Source organism: Eptesicus fuscus, chromosome 11 (genome assembly GCF_027574615.1).
Source record: "Eptesicus fuscus isolate TK198812 chromosome 11, DD_ASM_mEF_20220401, whole genome shotgun sequence".
NCBI lineage: Eukaryota > Metazoa > Chordata > Mammalia > Chiroptera > Vespertilionidae > Eptesicus > Eptesicus fuscus.
In genome coordinates, this window is record NC_072483.1 from 24183277 (window position 1) to 24201192 (window position 17916).

The following is a 17916-nucleotide window of genomic DNA, read 5'->3' on the forward strand; positions in this document are numbered from 1 at the left end:
CAAGTACCCAAGATTGTTCCCGAGGACTTCGAGACCATGCTCAACAGCAACATCAATGACCTACTGATGGTGACCTACCTGGCCAATCTCACGCAGTCGCAGATTGCTCTCAACGAGAAACTTGTCAACCTGTGAATGGGCTCGAGCAGCACTCCTTCCACTCTGGCCCCAGCCCTAGGACTCAGAATGGAGTGAAGTGGAAATGGCTTCTTGTGGTTTGAGTCACACTGACTGAGTCAGCTGCTTGTGACTCTAAATAAACATAGCCTATCTTTTGTAAATGATAGGGGTTCAGGCCTAAAAGGGCAGTCGGACATCCCTCGAGGGGTCCCATATTGGAGAGGGTGCAGGCTGGGCTGAGGGACACCCCCCGCCCCGTGCACGATTTTTGTGCACCAGGCCTCTAGTTGAAAAATAAAATAATAAATAATGTAATCCCAATAAATTTTATAAGTAGTTAAAAATAAAATATAATAATAGGTTTTATTTTTAAATTTAAAAAATACAGACATGAATATATGCTATTGAAACTAATTACAGTGTTTTTCACTAAATATATTTGGTGACTGATGTTAATAAGTTTTATTCCCGATGCACTTAATCTGCTTCAGAATTACCAAATATTGTTTGTCAATTACTGGAATCTGAATCATTGTGAGGCAACAGCTTATAAACTCTCAAGATGATTTGTGCAGTCAACAGTTTTGGGAATCATTGTCCTAAAGGCAACATAAGCAACTAATGAATGGATGGATGAATGAATCAATTAATCAACCAATCAAAATATTTAGCTGTTGTTTAAAAGCACATGGTAAAAAAACAGCCACAACATTTCTATTGGGTTAAGAGAATAACTTCATAAAAACTTTTTGAATTGATTATCAGCATTAATAAAATTTGATGGCAAGATCATTACTCAATTTATCTGATTATGTTATCTCTGTTGACTGAATATGATGTATATTGTAGCCGTTTAATGACATAATCAAAATATCAGATTTGAATGGTATTCTTCAAATTAAAATGGCAGTGAATGCTTAAAAACTGGTCATAAAGTTATTTATGTTTATCTCCAAAGATTAAGAGATATCTATACTGGTAAAATTGATGTCAACCATTGATTTAGAAAACTAAGTCAAAACAATCACACTCACAAAGATATATCTGAATCCCTTGAAAACTTCCTTTAGATTCCAAAATTAATATCCTAAAACAGAAGGTACCTAATTTTTCCAATTCTCACAGTAGGATAAATGTAAAGAGTAAATGTAAGTTTAAAAAAATCTGTCATTAGTTTACACTTCATATTTGATTTATTCAAGAATGTGGCTTTAAAGAAAAACATATTCATGTTTAAATTCTCATCATAGAACTTGTTAATAGCGTGACTTAAACTAAAGTATTTTAAGTTGTGTTCCCTAAAATGGAATAATAAAACCAAGGTGGGGGGTTATATCATGTAGCATGATTAATTGTGATAATAACACGATGTCTGAAACCTAGCAAAGGCTTCAAGAATGTTTTTTATTATTTTGAAAATAGGTGACTTAAAGCTTTTACAATAATAGGTACCTAGAGATAACTATACTTCAGGGCCTGATTGCAGAGATTTTATGCCTGAGATTGTTGCCTAGTGTAATTAAACACAACACTTTTCTTATGTTAGCAGGATTCGATGAGTCACAACTCCTTACTTTGCTTCAATAAAATCTTGTGATTCATGAGTTTGTCCCTGCAGAAGTGTTATACTGAGTAAGAAGCAGATGTCAGGGAAATTTCTGTACATCCTGTGAATTGTAACCTCTGGAGTGCGTACTTGAACAGAAGGAAAGTGTCTTTGATTAGAAAGCCATGGGGGGGTGGGGAGAAGGTCCCTTTTGTACTGATGCAGAAAGCTGTCTAATGTTTTAATTATCAGATGACTAAAATTTGCTATTTGGCTCTTCAGACATAGCTAAGATGTTGTTAAAGCTAAATAATGCACATAGCTTTGTTATCAATCTTATATGTAAAATATAAATTGATTCAAAAGAACCAATGTTAAGAACTATAATTAGTTTACATTTCATATTTGATTTATTCAAGAATGTGGGTTTAAAGAAAAACAAATTTAAGTTTAAATTCTCATTATAGAACTTGTTACTAGAGAGACCTAAACTAAAGTATTTTAAGTTGTGTTCCCTAAAATGGAATAATAAAACCAAAGTGGGGGGTTATAGCATGTAGGATGATTAATTTTGATAATAGCACAATGTCTGAAACATGGTCCATAGAAGTCAAATTAATAGCATATTTTACAGAAATTACCTTATTTTTCATCAATGTGTATTTTAGGTATATCAATGTGCTGAATACCTAAAATACATAATCACAAGTGATATAAATGTTTAAATATTGGAAATACACAAAACAGCCTTAGCCATTTCTTCAAGGACTGTACAATTTTGTCCAAGTTAACATTTATAGTTATAAAACAAGTAGAAGCCAATATAAGAAAATATATACATAGAAATAAGAATTGAAAGGGAATGATATATAGACTGAAATTTAGAAAAGTTCTTGAGGAAAAGAGTATTTCTTTATTTAGTTGTAATTTTTTGTGAAAATGAAGGCCGTGTAAAAATTATTTGTGTGTTAGTTTTATTTTCTCACTTCATACTTATATTCACTTTTCTATGAGGTTTTAGAAATGTACAACTTGATGTTCTATTTAAATTTTTTAAAATATATTTTTTATTTATTTCAGAGAGAATGGGAGAGGAAGAGAAAGATGAGGAAAGAAGAGAAAGATCAATGATGAGGAAGAATCATTAATCAGCTGCCTCCTGCATGCCCCACACTGGGGATCCAGCACACAACCCAGGCATGTGCCCTGACTGGGAATCTAACCATGACCTCCTGGTTCATAGGTTGATGCTCAATCACTGAGCCATGCCAGCTGGCCAATGTTCTATCTAATTTTGAGGTTCTTAAGCATTAAAATGTGTGAACTTGTGAGTTATCAGATTTAATAAAGAAAAATAGTTATTCAAGGTCAGACAAAAAAGTCAAATTAAAGGTAAGAAACAGCCCGCCTGTGTGGCTCCATGGTTAAGCATCGACCTATGAACTAGGTTGTGCATTCAATCCCCTGTAAGGGGCATGCAGGACACAGCTGGTTAATGATTCTCATCATTGATGTTTTCTATCTCTCTCTGAAATCAATAACAATATATATTTTTTAAAAAGTAAGAAACAGATTTAAGGACAAGAACAGAAGGCAATATATTAGAAGCAAAATTCTTAATTGTAATACACACCAAGTAATAACATTTTAAGACCAAAAATCCAAATACAGAAGAAACCAGACACTTTAAATATGAAAAACAAAAAAGGATAAATATGTAAAGCAAAAAATAAATTTAAAATATTAATTAAAAAGTTTTAAAGTAAATCTAAAAGACACACTTTACTTAACAAAGAGAAAAATTACAGTAAGAGAATATCTTTGGCAATCATATATAATAAAGAGGTAATATGTAAATTGATCCTCATGCCCTCACACAAGATGGCCACCCCATGTGGTTAAAAATAGCTGCCCCCATGTGGTCAAAGATGGCCACCACAAGATGGCTGGCAGGGGAGGGCATTTGGGGGTGACCAGGCTAGAAGGGGAGGACAGTTGGGGGTTACCAGGCCAGCAGGGGAGGGCAGTTGGGGGTTACCGGGCCAGCAGGGGAGGGCAGTTGGGGGTTACCGGGCCAGCAGGGGAGGGCAGTTGGGGGTTACTGGGCTAGCAGGGGAGGGCAGTTGGGGGCGATTGGGCTGGCAGGGGAGCAGTTAGGCATTGATCAGACTGGCAGGGGAGTGGTTAGGGGGTGATCAGGCTGGCAGGCAGGAGAGTGGTTGGGAGCCAGCAGTCCCAGATTGTGAGAGGGATCCCAGATTGGAAAGGGTGCAGGCTGAGCTGAGGGACACCCCACCCCCACAAGTGCATGAATTTCGTGCACCGGGCCTCTAGTAAATTATAAACAGAAGACCCCACTAGACTTCATTATTGCTAGTAAAGTTATATAATATATTTACATATTGATTATTTAGAGTATAAAACAGAGCTATTTGTTTTCACAGAAGCTTTTAAGATTTTTTTTATTAGTTATAAGAGAATAACCCTATGAAGAAAGAGTCATTTATGCTTGGACCAAAAATTTTCTAAATATGGTAAAATAAATTAGATGCAAAAAAGAATACCTATGTTGATATCACTGAATTTGGCAAAATATGTGTTATATTCAGCCTTCATTTTCTTTTTAAACTCTCAAAAATTCCCCTCTGTTCAACATTTGTTAAAAAGGACATTAAATAAAAATAACATATTCTTCACTGGAAAATGCAATGATAATTTTTTATATTTCTTTCAAAATATAAGGATAAAATTCTTGTAATGAGAAGATCACAGAACAGCAAGGTCAGAGAAGAATAATGGCATACAACATATGAATAGCCATACATATTTTAATGTGAATTCAGTATAACAACTATTTATGGAAAACATGATTGCTATGAAATATGTTGGATAAGGTACAAACTTCAGAAATTAACCAGGAAAATTCTTTGCTTTCAAGCATGTGGAAAGGAGAGGTTATATGAGTACCGCAAAATGTAATTTTGTGTTTTTTTTTGTTGTTGTTGTTTTTAAAAAATATATTTTATTGATTTTTTTACAGACAGGAAGGGAGAGGGATAGAGAGTTAGAAACATCGATGAGAGAGAAACATCCATCAGCTGCCTCCTGCACACTTCCTACTGGGGATGTGCCCGCAACCAAGGTACATGCCCTTGACCGAAATTGAACCTGGGACTCTTGAGTCCACAGGCCGACGCTCTATCCACTGAGCCAAACCGGTTAGGGCCAAAATGTAATTTTGTGTTGAACATAGTGTTTTAACTTTGTGTAATACAGAAGTAGCTACAAAACCACAGAGGAAATTGTTTTCAATCCACTAGGGCAGTGGTCGGCAAACTCATTAGTCAACAGAGCCAAATATCAACAGTACAACAATTGAAATTTCTTTTGAGAGCCAAATTTTTTAAGCTTAAACTTCTTCTAACTCCACTTCTTCAAAATAGACTCGTCCAGGCCGTGGTATTTTGTGGAAGAGCCACACTCAAGGGGCCAAAGAGCACATGTGGCTCGCGAGCCGCAGTTTGCTGACCACGGGACTAGTACAGAAGCTATCTAGATTAAACACTGCATTTTGCCAGGAAGAGCTAATGAAGGTCTCATTCAAAAATTGGAGAGGGGGTCTAGCTGGTTTGGCTCAGTGGATAGAGTATCGGCCTGTGGACTGGAGGGTCCCAGGTTTGATTCCAGTCAAGCAAGGGCACATGCTCGGGTTGTGGGTTCGAACCCCAGTATTGGGCATGCAGGAGGCAGCTGATCAATGATTTTCTCTCATCATTGATGTTTTAATCTCTATTTCCCTCTCCCTTCCTCTCTGAAATCAAAAAAAATATATTTTTAAAAATTGGAGAGGGTTTACTTTCTATAATTTGATACCAAATCTTAAAGTGTTCATCTGTAGCATTATGAGAAAATTGCCTAAAAAGGAAAAGGCACTTTTAATTGCTCATGATTTAATTTAGAATTTACAATTTATACTAAAAAAATTGATAATTATTTTTAAATTTGTGGGTTTTAGCTTAATAGCATTCAGCATCCAATAAAAATATATTGGGTAAAATTTCATAGTGTTCAGAGAAACACAAGGAATGATTAAGTGTGAGGTTCTATTGGCAGTACAGCCTTCACTCTGAAATGCAATTCTTTCATGGTCTTTCTATCTGTTTCTGCAGATATTACTTGAAACATCCAAGAGGAATAATATATTTATCCAATCCACTTTACATTCTGTAGTACTCATCAGAGCATCAACTATGCATGAGTACTAAATAAATATCATCAAAGATAATATCCATATAATCATGACATGAAAGTCTTAGAAGAACAGGCCCAAGGAGATGTGTAAAGAAATATCTATCTTTGAGATAATGAGTAGCAAAAATCAGTAGTTTTCAAACTTTAATGTGAAGGAGAACCATCTGGGGATACTGTTTTTACTCAGTATGTCCTGGGGTCTTAGGAGTCCCCATTTTAATAAGTATTAGATAAGAATATGCCAGGGTTGCTTGTTAGTGGGCCACATACTGAGTAGCAAGTAATGAGAAGACACCCAGAAATCCGTGGTTAACGCAGTGAAGTATAAATTTAGAGAAAATACTTTAATACCTATGCCCAAGCAAGTATGTGACCCAGGAACTCAGCAGCGCAAGAAAGAGCATTTAATCCGTGCTCTGTTATGACAGTATTTGCCAATAAAAGTTGTTAACTAACCATACAAACTGAACCTTGATTCTATAATTAATAACCTGGCCATTGGTATTTCAGCTACAAAGTTTCTCTTTGTTAGCAGACTAGCTGAATATCTAAAAAACAAAACAGGTCCTAAGAAGAGATAAAGGCTAGAAAATATTAAGAAGGAAGATCAAATGAGGAAATGTGAACCAAAAAAATATAACTATTGCATTTTCTGGAGAAAAGAGTAGAAAAATTAGACTGAAAAGATAATTGCTTTGGTCATATAACTATAAGGAAAGAATAGTTATTTATTTGAGCTTCAATATATATTGATTTTTAAACACTACTCAGCAATCTTTCTTAACCTTTTTATTTTCTTTAATTTGTAGCTACCATTTCCTCTTAATCTCGCTGTGCAAGTACAAGGTCTCTTACAGCCCAAGCCGTGGACTGGGCAAGTAAAGTTCTTTGGGCTTCAGTTTTCTCCCTGTAAATTCAGAAGTTCTCTCCCTAATTCAACTGAGTTAACATTAAGTCAATTCACTTCTCTCTCCATATTATCATTGGCTTCACAAGAAGCCATGACTTTATTAATAATAGAAACAGTACAAATTTCAAGCCAAGCTGCAGTTAGTATTTTAAAACACACAAAAAAGGTTCTCATATTTAGATGGCCACAGTGTTAATTCTATAACAGCGTTACATTATCATTACTGTTGTTCTTCAGGGCTGGGACTGCCTTCCCTCTCAACACATTTGCCTGTGACACAACCAATCCTGTGTCCTTAACTTCCACGCCTGTTTCATCAACCTCTTTCTCTTCACTCTCCTTTTGTACAGTTGGAGTCAGAGTGTTCTGTTTAATGTTTGAGACAGTGTCAACTTGAACTTTGAATTTGTCAGTAGCTGCTAGCTGTGCTTGCTGGGATAAATTTTCAATCTTGACTTTGCCAAAAACTATGTAGGTGTCTGAAGCTGAGCTCTTGTGGACATCTGGCTTTGTGATGATAAAGAGGATACTTTTAGATTTCTAGATTAATGATTTTAGTAACCCTTGTGCCCCATTGAAGACCCAGTTTGGACATAGCCTCTCGTGTCTTCTTTTCACTCCACTCTGTTTTTCCTTACTGAGGGTGTTTTCATTGATTTCAGCTGCTGCTGCCAGCTAGGCTCATGTGGCTGCCTGTGTGAAATCTTGTTCCTGAAGCTCTGATACTGTTCCATCACTGTCAGATTCTGCTCCAGACCCTGATTAGCCTGGGGCTGTGGCAACACCTGCTCTGTGCATTTTGTGCAGAACGAGGAACCAAAAATGGCAGCGGGAAGAGAGCATGACCCAGCCTGTTGCAGAAATATCCCTGTATCTCTTATTGTGTTGGGGTGTAATGAGAAATCAAAGGATTTTGGAATTAGAAGACCTTGTGGGTTCAAATTCTGGTGTGAGTAACATGGGGAAATTTATTTAGTCTTTCTGAACCTCAGTTATCTCATCTACCAAATGAAGACAATTTCACAGGGAAGGTTTAAAACAATATGATGTTTGGCTAGCCATTGATTAATATATAAACACCTCATAAAATGTATAAAAATAGAAAATACCATTAAGCAATTATGTTGTTACTAGAGGCCCAGTGCATGATTGAATCATGCATGTGTAGGGTCCCCTACACGCTTTCACTTTTCGCGGTGGAGCTGGGTGCCTCTCTGCCGGAGGCTTCTGAAAGGCCTGGTGCCGGAGCAGACAGGCACCCAGCTCCCCCACTTTTGATGGTCCGCGGCCACTGAGGGGGGCTACCCTGCTGTTGAGAGGCGCAGGGGGCGGGAGTCCCACCCCCTGCGCCTCTCAACAGCCACTAAGGGGGGCTGCTGCGGACACCTGGCTACCCTGCCGTTGAGAGGCGCAGCTGGGTGTCCGTGGCAGGCCCCCTCAGCGGCCGTGGATCTGGCCGTTGAGAGGCACAGGGGGCGGGACGCCTCTCAACAGCAGGGTAGCCCCCCTCAGTGGCAGCGGATCCGTGCCTCTCAATGGCCGGATAGGACACCCCGAGTCCCGCCCCCCAGCCTCCCGCCGCCCAATCGTGGGCGTAGCGGAGTGATGGTAATTTACATGTTACTCTATTATTAGATAGGATTGTACAAATAACTCATTGGAAATTGTAAATTAATGTTTTATAATCCTATCCTAATATGTCGGGTTTTTGTTACCCATATTTCAAATCTAACTTATCATCAATGAATTTCTGTTCCAAATAAAGTTTGCCCATAATTATTTTCTAAAACAAAAGGGTGCATTTTATTGACTAGTCAATAATTATAATAAAATTTGTTCACCAGTGGAGTCCCTCGGCCTGGCCTGTGGGATCAGGCCAATCCCGGCTCTCCGATATCCCCCAAGGGGTCCCGGATTGCAAGAGGGTGCAGGCCAGGCTGAGGGACCCACCGATGCACGATTAGGGCTGGGAGAGACCATAGGAGGGCTCCAGGCCATGTCCAGCCCATCTGGCTCAGTCCCGATCGGCCAGACCCCAGCAGCAAGGTAACCTACTGGTCAAAGCATATGCCTCCTGGTGGTCAGTGTGCATCATAGTGGCCAGTCGTCCGGTAGTTGGGTCGCTTGGTCGTTCATTCACTTAGGCTTTTATATACATAAATATACTTTTTAATATATTTTATTGATTTTTTACAGAGAGGAAGAGAGAGAGGGATAGAGAGTTAGAAACATCGATGAGAGAGAAACATCGATCAGCTGCCTCTGCACACCCCCTACTGGGGATGTGCCCGCAACCAAGGTACATGCCCTTGACCGGAATCGAACCTGGGACCCTTGAGTCCGTAGGCCGACGCTCTATCCACTGAGCCAAACCGGCCTCTGCAATATACATAAATATACTTTTTAATGTCAAACATGAAATTTTTAAAAAGGTATAACCTAATTTTAAAAATATGGCATCACCCCTTAGCTTCTTATTTGGAGGAGTTCTGCTGGCACGTTTATCACACTTAGGCAGTGCTCTTCCTATCCTGTGGTGCCTCGAGCCAGATGTTTGTCTCAACAACCCACAAGTCTGGAGTGAAGTTAACCAATTTTGTCTGAATTAAAAAAAAAAAAATTAGATTCACTTCTGAAATTTCTCCTATAGAATTAGATGATGGAAGTAAAGATGGTTTGACACATGTCATATTTTAACGGTGGGATAGCTATAGGATGTAAAGTACAATTTCAAATACATGATTTTCAACCATTATATTCTACTTCCTAAACTTTAACAGCAATACAAGTCAACAATCAAACAACTGAATTTTGACATCTTTGAAATATCTCACCAATATCACATACAGAACTAAGTTTTTTCTCAGTGGAAAAAAGAAATAACTGCAATAATAGGATCCCAGGAGCCTATGTTTGTAAGACGAGAGAAGAGGCAAAGGGAGCTACATAGATGCCAAGTGTATCAGCCCTCATGTTCACTCTTGTTCATGGAATTGCAATGGAATAAAGGAAAAAAATTGTAAAGACCCCCCTACTCTGGGAAATATAAAAGCTGAGATATTTCTAGCTTCAGTTCACTTTTAATGCGGTGAGACTGGAGCTCAAACTGTCTTGATATCTTTCCTTTCCTCCCTCTGCTCAACCACCAAAGACAATGCAATGTTTTAGAATATTTTAATTCTTTCATTAAGAATGATTTTAAATAAAATTTGCTAATCTAAAAAATAATAAAGGGTAATATTTCCAAGAAACAATAACCAAGAAATCTTTTTTAATTTCTGGTAGTGGGTTTCTCTGAAACAATAACAATAAAAGAAGGAAATTCAACAATTTCTGTATATCTGCTTTTATTTTTCGCACAAACCTATGGGATAGTCATTATCGGTTTAGACTAAATGAAAAATAAAAAAAAAAAGACTAGATAGGTTATACAACTTGCCAAATATCACACAGCTAGTACATAAAATAATTTTGTATTATTCTAAAACTGTGTATTAAGGGTTAGGTCACTTTTCCCTTCTCCCTAGATACAACATTACTTTTATGATGTTATAAAATTGTTAATCATTCTGGCCTTCCTAAAATGAGACTGAATAGAAGCTCATTTGCTTTGTAACTCTATGATATCATGAGTCAGACGGGGGGCATATATTGATAGAATAATTGGCCAAGAATATAGGGTCTTGGCATCATCTCAGAAGCTTGCCATAAATGACCTGAATAAAGAAAGCCTAAATATAATAGCAACTCTATTATAATTCACTCAGTAGTGTTCCTTTTGCCTGAGAGAGTTAACATACCACCCTGAATGCCATGTTTAATATCAGACAATAAGTGAGTCATTTGGGAGATGGAGCTCAATGACATCCCCACATTCAAATCAATTGTAGAATAATTAACTAAAACCTAAAACCAGGAAGTTCAAAAATTGAAATGCTCTTCAGTGCACTTTTATATTACCAATCATTGTTGGACAGGATGTACTTGTGATTGAGGATAGCAGCCTTGACAATTTAATGAAGAAAAGATAAAACACAGTCATCCTATAGACAGCAAAGCTGATCTATTTATCAACAAATGCATTAGAAATTGTCCATCATTAAATTATACATCAATAATGGTATGAAATAAAAAGAAACAAGTGCCAAATAGGTTCTCTGTTATAACAAAAATGTTGGAAATATAAGTCCTCAGACTCATGTAAAAAAAAAAAATCTTACTAATCTATGACCTAATTGTATAGTGATATTAACAGGAATGTTTTAATAGTTCTTAATTAAGCAAAAATTCCACTAATAAAGTATTTACCTAACAAATAGGACATAAGTTTCAACAGATTGGGCAAATTATATACACCATTTTTAAACTTATAAGGCCATACATTAAAATAATACTACTGTTCCGGGCCAGTATGGATCAGTGGTGGAGTGTCAACCTATGAACCAAGAGTTCATGGTTCAATTCCTGGTCAGGTCACATGCCTGAGCTGTATGTTTACCCTAATATAATTTTTCATCTTTTAAAAGTTTAAAATTATATTCAAATGTGTTTATTTTATTTTAATTTTCTTTTAGAAATAAGCTCTATTTTTATTTATTTTTTATTTTTTAAATCTTTATTGTTGAAAGTATTACATAGGTCCTCCTTTTTCCCCCATTAGCCCCTTCCAGCCCACTCCTGTCTGCCCCTATCCCCCCAGGCCCTCACCACCCCATTGTCTGTGTCCACAGATTATGCATATATGCATACAAGTTCATTGGTTGATCTCTTCCCACCCACCCTCCCCTGTCTCCCCTCTGAGGCTCAACAGTCTGTTCATGCTTCTATGTCTCTGGGTCTATTTTCTATAAACAGTTTATTTGGTTCATTAGAGTCCACATATGAATGAGATCATGTGATACTTAGCTTTCTCTGACTGGATTATTTTGCTTAGTATAATACTCTCTAGGTTCATCCATGCTGTTGCAAATGGTAAGAGTTATTTTTTCTTTCTTTTTTACAGCTGCATAGTATTCCATAGTATAAATGTGCCACAGCTTTTTTATCCACTCATCTACTGATGGGCACTTAGGCTGTTTCCAAATCTTAGCTATTATAAATTGTGATATTATGAACATAAAAGTGCATACATTCTTTCTGATGAGTGTTTCTGATTTTTTAGGGTATATTCCTAGAAGTGGGATCACTGGGTCAAATGGGAGTTCCATTTTTAATATTTTGAGGAAACTCCATACTGTTTTCCACAGTGGCTGAACTATGCTGCATTCCCACCAGCAGTGTACTAGGGTTCCCTTTTCTCCGCATCCTCCCCAACACATGTCCTTTGTTGATTTGTTGATGATAGTCATTCTGACAGGTGTGAGGTGATATCTCATTGTTGTTTTGATTTGCATCTCTCAGATGATTAGTGACGTTGAGCATTTTTTCATATGTCTCTTGGCCATCTGTATGTCCACTTTGGAGAAGTGTCTATTTAGGTCCTTTGTCCATTTTTTAAATTGGATTGTTTATTTTCCTTTTATTAAGTTGTATGAGTTCCCTATATATTTTTAAAATTAACCCCTTATTGGATGTATCATTGGCAAATATGGTCTCCCATATAGTGGACTCTTTTGTTGTTTTGTTGATGGTTTTGTTTGCAGTGCAGAAGCTTTTTATTTTAATGTAGTCCCATTTGTTTATTTCCCTCTTAGTTTCCATTGTCCTAGAAGATCTATCAGTAAACATTGCTTTGAGAGATGTCTGAGATTTTGGTGACTATGGTTTCTTCCAGGATTTTTATGGTTTCATGCATTACATTTAAGTCTTGTATCTATTTTGAGTTTATTCTTGTGTGTGGTGTAAGTAGGTGGTCTAGTTTCATTTTTTTTTTTGCATGTACCTGTCCAATTTTCCCAACACCATTTATTGAAGAGACTGTCTCTGCTCCAATATTACCCTAAGCAATCTACAGATTCAATGCAATCCCTATTAAAGTACCAACCACATATTTCACAGATCTAGAACAAACACTCCAAAACTTTATATGGGACCAACAAGACCTTGAATAGCCACAGCAATCTTGACTAAGAAGAACAAAGTTGGAGGGATCACAATACCAGATATCAAATTATACTAAAAAGCCACTGTGCTCAAAACAACCTGGTATGGGCACAAGAACAGGCATATAGATCAATGGAATAGACCAGAGAACCCAGAAATCAGCCCAAGCCGCTATGCTCAACTAATATGTGTCCAATGTATGTTTAAAAGAGGTTTCAGAAGGCTAAAATGAAGAGGAAGTCCTGCCTCATTCCCACACAGCTGTGGCTGCATGGGAGACTGCATGTTTCTGGGATTTATTCAGGAAACTGATTTGGCTCACATGCTATGCTCACCTACAAATTCAATGTGACAATTGGCATCCATAAGTATAATTTAAAATACAAATTATCATCTTCTTCAGACCCAGGTAGAAACTCTCAACATGAATATTAAATATATATATATATATATATATATATATATATATACCACCAAATCAGAGGACAATTCAAAATAAAAGTCACAAAATGTATAAAAATCAGTTTGCTGGAATTTGGTACAGCATCTCCTAGAGACTACTGATAAGTTCAACACGTGTTCTACATATCCTGGCAGGAATCTTACAAAATTAATTCAGGGTTAAAATAATATTTTAATTTGCACATAGATATAAATATCTTATGAGTCCTATATTCAAAAATTAAGAGAATTCTGTAGCATGTTATCTGTATCCTTGTCATTATTGTGTTTCAGACCAATAGAAATAGTGTTTGTCATAAATGTATAAAGTTCAAATCCATATATTTTAAATTTTCTAGTAGCCACTTTTAAAAATTTAGAAGGGTGAAATATAATTTAATAATGTCTTTAACTGAATATATCAAAATATTATCATTTATCATGTAATCAACATAAAACATCGATGAGCTACTTTTTATTCATTTTTATATAAAATATCCTAAAGCCTGGTATATATTTTACATTTATCTCAATTTGAACTAGCCCATCTTAAACGTTCATTAGCCACATGTGTCTAGTGGGTACTGCATTTGATAATAGTGCATGTGCAGACCTTTAACAGAATATTATGTCAAACATCAGACACGCACACAAATTCAGGGCTATTTAAGTAAAACTTCAATAATCAAAATGAGTGAGGAATGAAAAATTCCAGTTGAATTCTTTTGATTGACTAATGCTTGGGTTGCTTTGTTTCCAAACACACATATATAGGTGTAATTTAGCAAAAATATTTTATAGTTTTAAAGTGAGATTAACTTTTCTTTTCTTGCAAGAGAAAGTACAGATGCAAGCAGACTAATTTATCTACCATGCAATCCTAGCCCATATAAATTTTTTTTATCAAATATTCTGTAATACAACATGTCACTTAAAATACCTCAGAGATTTATCATAGTGGGGAATTGAGTGTTTTGTTGTTTTTATCAATATATTGAGGCTAACTGCATTTATTGATTCTCTCAACCCTATTCTACAAAATTTTGAATGCAGAAACTAAAACTACAAATAGATCAAACTAAGAGACAATATAGATCAAACCAAGACAGGGGATTGTGTGTTTGTCAAAGTATTCAGCAATTACTCACATAGATACAAAATTTCATTCTCCTTTTGGCAGCTTGTGTAAAGTAGAGATTTTGATCACTTACATAGTAGTATTTGGTAAGGAAAAAATGCCTGGTCTTTCAGGTGATACACAACTTTCCTCCAAACTCAAATCTTAAATTAGTCTTAAAGTGTAATTTCTCTGACAGTTTCTTCCATCTTTTTTGCCTAAGCACCCTTCACTACACTATTGTCTGTGTGCATAAAAGTTCTTCAGTTAATAATCTCTTCCCACCCACCCACCTCCCCACCTTCTTAAAGTAACAGGAAAACTTTTAAATGATAGACTGTATCTCAAAATAAACTTCAGAAATAATATACAATATAGTTTATATTGTATATTATGATTGCAAATATGTTAAAAGCAATGGCATACATTGCATATGAAAGTTCTAAAAGGAACCAAATGTTTTTAAGAGTCTTTGTGCCTGTGTGTATGTTAAAAAGTATGATGGTGGCTGTTTCTTTGTTTATTTTTTGTGTGCAATAAACATGGCATTATTTTTCAAATCATAAAATAAAGTTTATAAAATAAAATAAAACAGGCATAAATACATAGCATTAGACAAACAGAGAAAACTATTTTGAAACCTCAAAATGTACAAGGGCTTCAAATGGATTATGTCAATTTATCAATATTGGACTGCATTGTTGAAATACATTAGTAGAATGAATCAGAAACTGTAAAAAGATGAATACCTCTAATACAATCTGACATTAAAACATAATAGCACAGATAAACAGATCCCAGAGATTATTTTGCTCCTCATTGCAGAGCTTTTAATATTAAGACTGACATTGTTTTGGGTCAAAATACTTAATTCCTATTTCAAAGAGCCTTCCAGGTAGAACTTGTCTTGCTTATCCTCATTCATTTGCCCTAGGAAAATGTTATCTTTCAACTAACATATGTTCTTCTATTTTTTCCCAGTGATTATGATTAAATTGTAAACTTGAACATAGGAGTATAGCTCATGCTCAAAACTAATCACACAGCAGGTGTAGCTATTGAGGAACATTCTTAATGCTTTTACGTGCATTCATTTATTTAGACAGGCAGGCAAAGTGTTTATATTTTGTCTTTTTCTTTAATTCAATATTAAAATATTTTCAGCATACAGACAGAAACGAAAATTATGATAGATATTTATATTCCCACCATCCAGATTTAACAACTCAACATTTTGCCGTAGTTGCTTCACTCTTTATTTTAAAGAAATAAAACAGTTCACAAACAGTGAAAGCTTCCCATGGGATTCTATTTCCCCTTTTCCTTTTTATCAAAAGGTAATAACTATTCTCAAATGGTTGCATACTTTTCTTATGTATAGTGTCATTTTGTAGTATTTTAAGTTCATAAATAATAAATAATATTGTTCTGCATTTTTACTTGTGTAAATGGCATGTATAATTTTGTAACTTATTTAATTGCACGTTTGGTTTTTTAGTATTATCACAGTTTACCCACATCTAGCTAATTTATTTTAATTAATATTTAATAATTTATCTCTCCATTCCCACATTAGCAAGCATTTAGAATTTTTTTCAAGATAAACAATATTGTAGGAACATTACACCATGAGCACCCATATACTAGTATACATATAAAAGAGTCCCACTAAGGTCAACACTTCACAAGAGATTCTAATCACACACAACTATTATTATTTTTCTAGATATCACCAAATAAACATCCATAAAAAATATGTCAATATACACTACTTCGAGCCATCTCTATATTTTTATAACCTCAAGTGAACCTATTGGTAATTTGACAGAACTTTCAATAAACTGATGAATTAATTTGGAGAGAGTTAGCATAGTTATATGATTTATCTATGTGCACCATTATACTTATCATATTTACATATACCATTTATGAACATGGTACATGTTGGGAGAGACATTTATCCTTGGGTTTATTTTATTCCTACTACAGGTCTTGCTGGGTGTGACTGCTCTCTAGTGGACTGGGACAGGACATTCCTCAGTGTTGTTTACTAACTTGGAAATTATTTTATTGCACATTGGGTTTTTGAATGTTATCACAGTTAACTCACATCTTCCTGCCTCCTCCACGCCCCCCACTGGGATCAAGCCCCAACCTGAAAAACAAAAACCCTCAGTCTAAAAAACAAAAGCAAACAAAACCCAGCTCCCTTACTGCTTGTTCTGAAAGCAGTGGACTCCCCAAACTCACTGTTTCTCTCCCATAATCCAGCTCACTGTTTGCATGTATCTTTCATATATTCATTTAAGATTATCAGTTGGCATAATACAGAATTCTGTATGTTTCCTCATAAAATAAATACAGCTAACAGACTGATTATCCTAGCTGCAAGCATATTTTAAGATGTTCACAGCAATTACTCTCACAATTTAAGATAATAATCACTTTCATTTGTATAATGTTTTATATTTTCCAAAACCATTTTCATATACATTATTTAATCTGATCTCATAACAGGAGTGGATCTGCATAATCAACATAAAGAGTATACATTTGGCAAGATAAATTGACTATATATACTTTTACATATAAGATTACAATAACTTATCATTATGCAAAAATAAAAAGGCAAAAGACACACTTGCTTGTTATTTTACCTATATCAAGCATTCATCCAAATCATTTATGTTGACTTTGATCAAGATCCATCTGTTTTTAAAGTGCTTTGATCTGTTACAAAGCAAGCTGCCCGTGGGTCATTAAGAGACTGACAGAAGAGGGTAAATTATCCTTTCTTTTCAGATTTTGAATTAGATAGTTTTGCTTAGCCAAACTGTCTCGGGGCTGGGAACATTACCATTCTCAATTTAATTTATAAATGTGGTCGTACGTTTTGGGTTTTTTTTCCTTCTTCCTAACCCATTTGTAATATTGCTTACTGCACTCCAGGTCTAAAATGCTTCCACGCTCAATCATGTTAAAGTGTAAAATTGTCTCTCAATTTGAAGATGACTGGATGTACTGTGCCTTTGAGAATAATTAATATCTGGAGACCCAATTTAGTTCTTTTTGTTCTAATGTTCAACAAAGACCCTCATTCATCAATGTGTGTTTCCCATGTGTCACATTGTCATCTGGAAAGTAGGTCACAGGAAGAACAGTATTGACTTTTAAGGTCTCGTATTCAAAGATGCTGTTCCAGTGAAAATGCATGTTCCCAAAGCAATGACATCGAAAGGTCATTGTGGGGACAACCATAACCACTGAATAATGATGACAGAAGTTCAGGTAATGTCTCAAAGTGGTAGAACACTGTTTTCAACCAAATAATGTACTATTATTAGCCTGGGAATATATTTATGTATGCATAGTAACCTTCAAATAGCCCAATCAGCACAAAAATAATACTACAATTTATCTATAACTAGAGGCCTGGTGCATGAAATTCGTGCACTGAAGGGGGTTGTCCCTCAGCCTGTCCTGTGCCCT

The 17916-nt window shown here is 35.7% G+C and overlaps 1 pseudogene; it reads right to left on the bottom strand.

The window, feature by feature from the left end:
* Positions 1-6975: 6975 nt before the first annotated feature.
* Positions 6976-17916, bottom strand: part of LOC103287817 (nascent polypeptide-associated complex subunit alpha-like) — an 89894-nt pseudogene continuing 78953 nt past the window's right edge.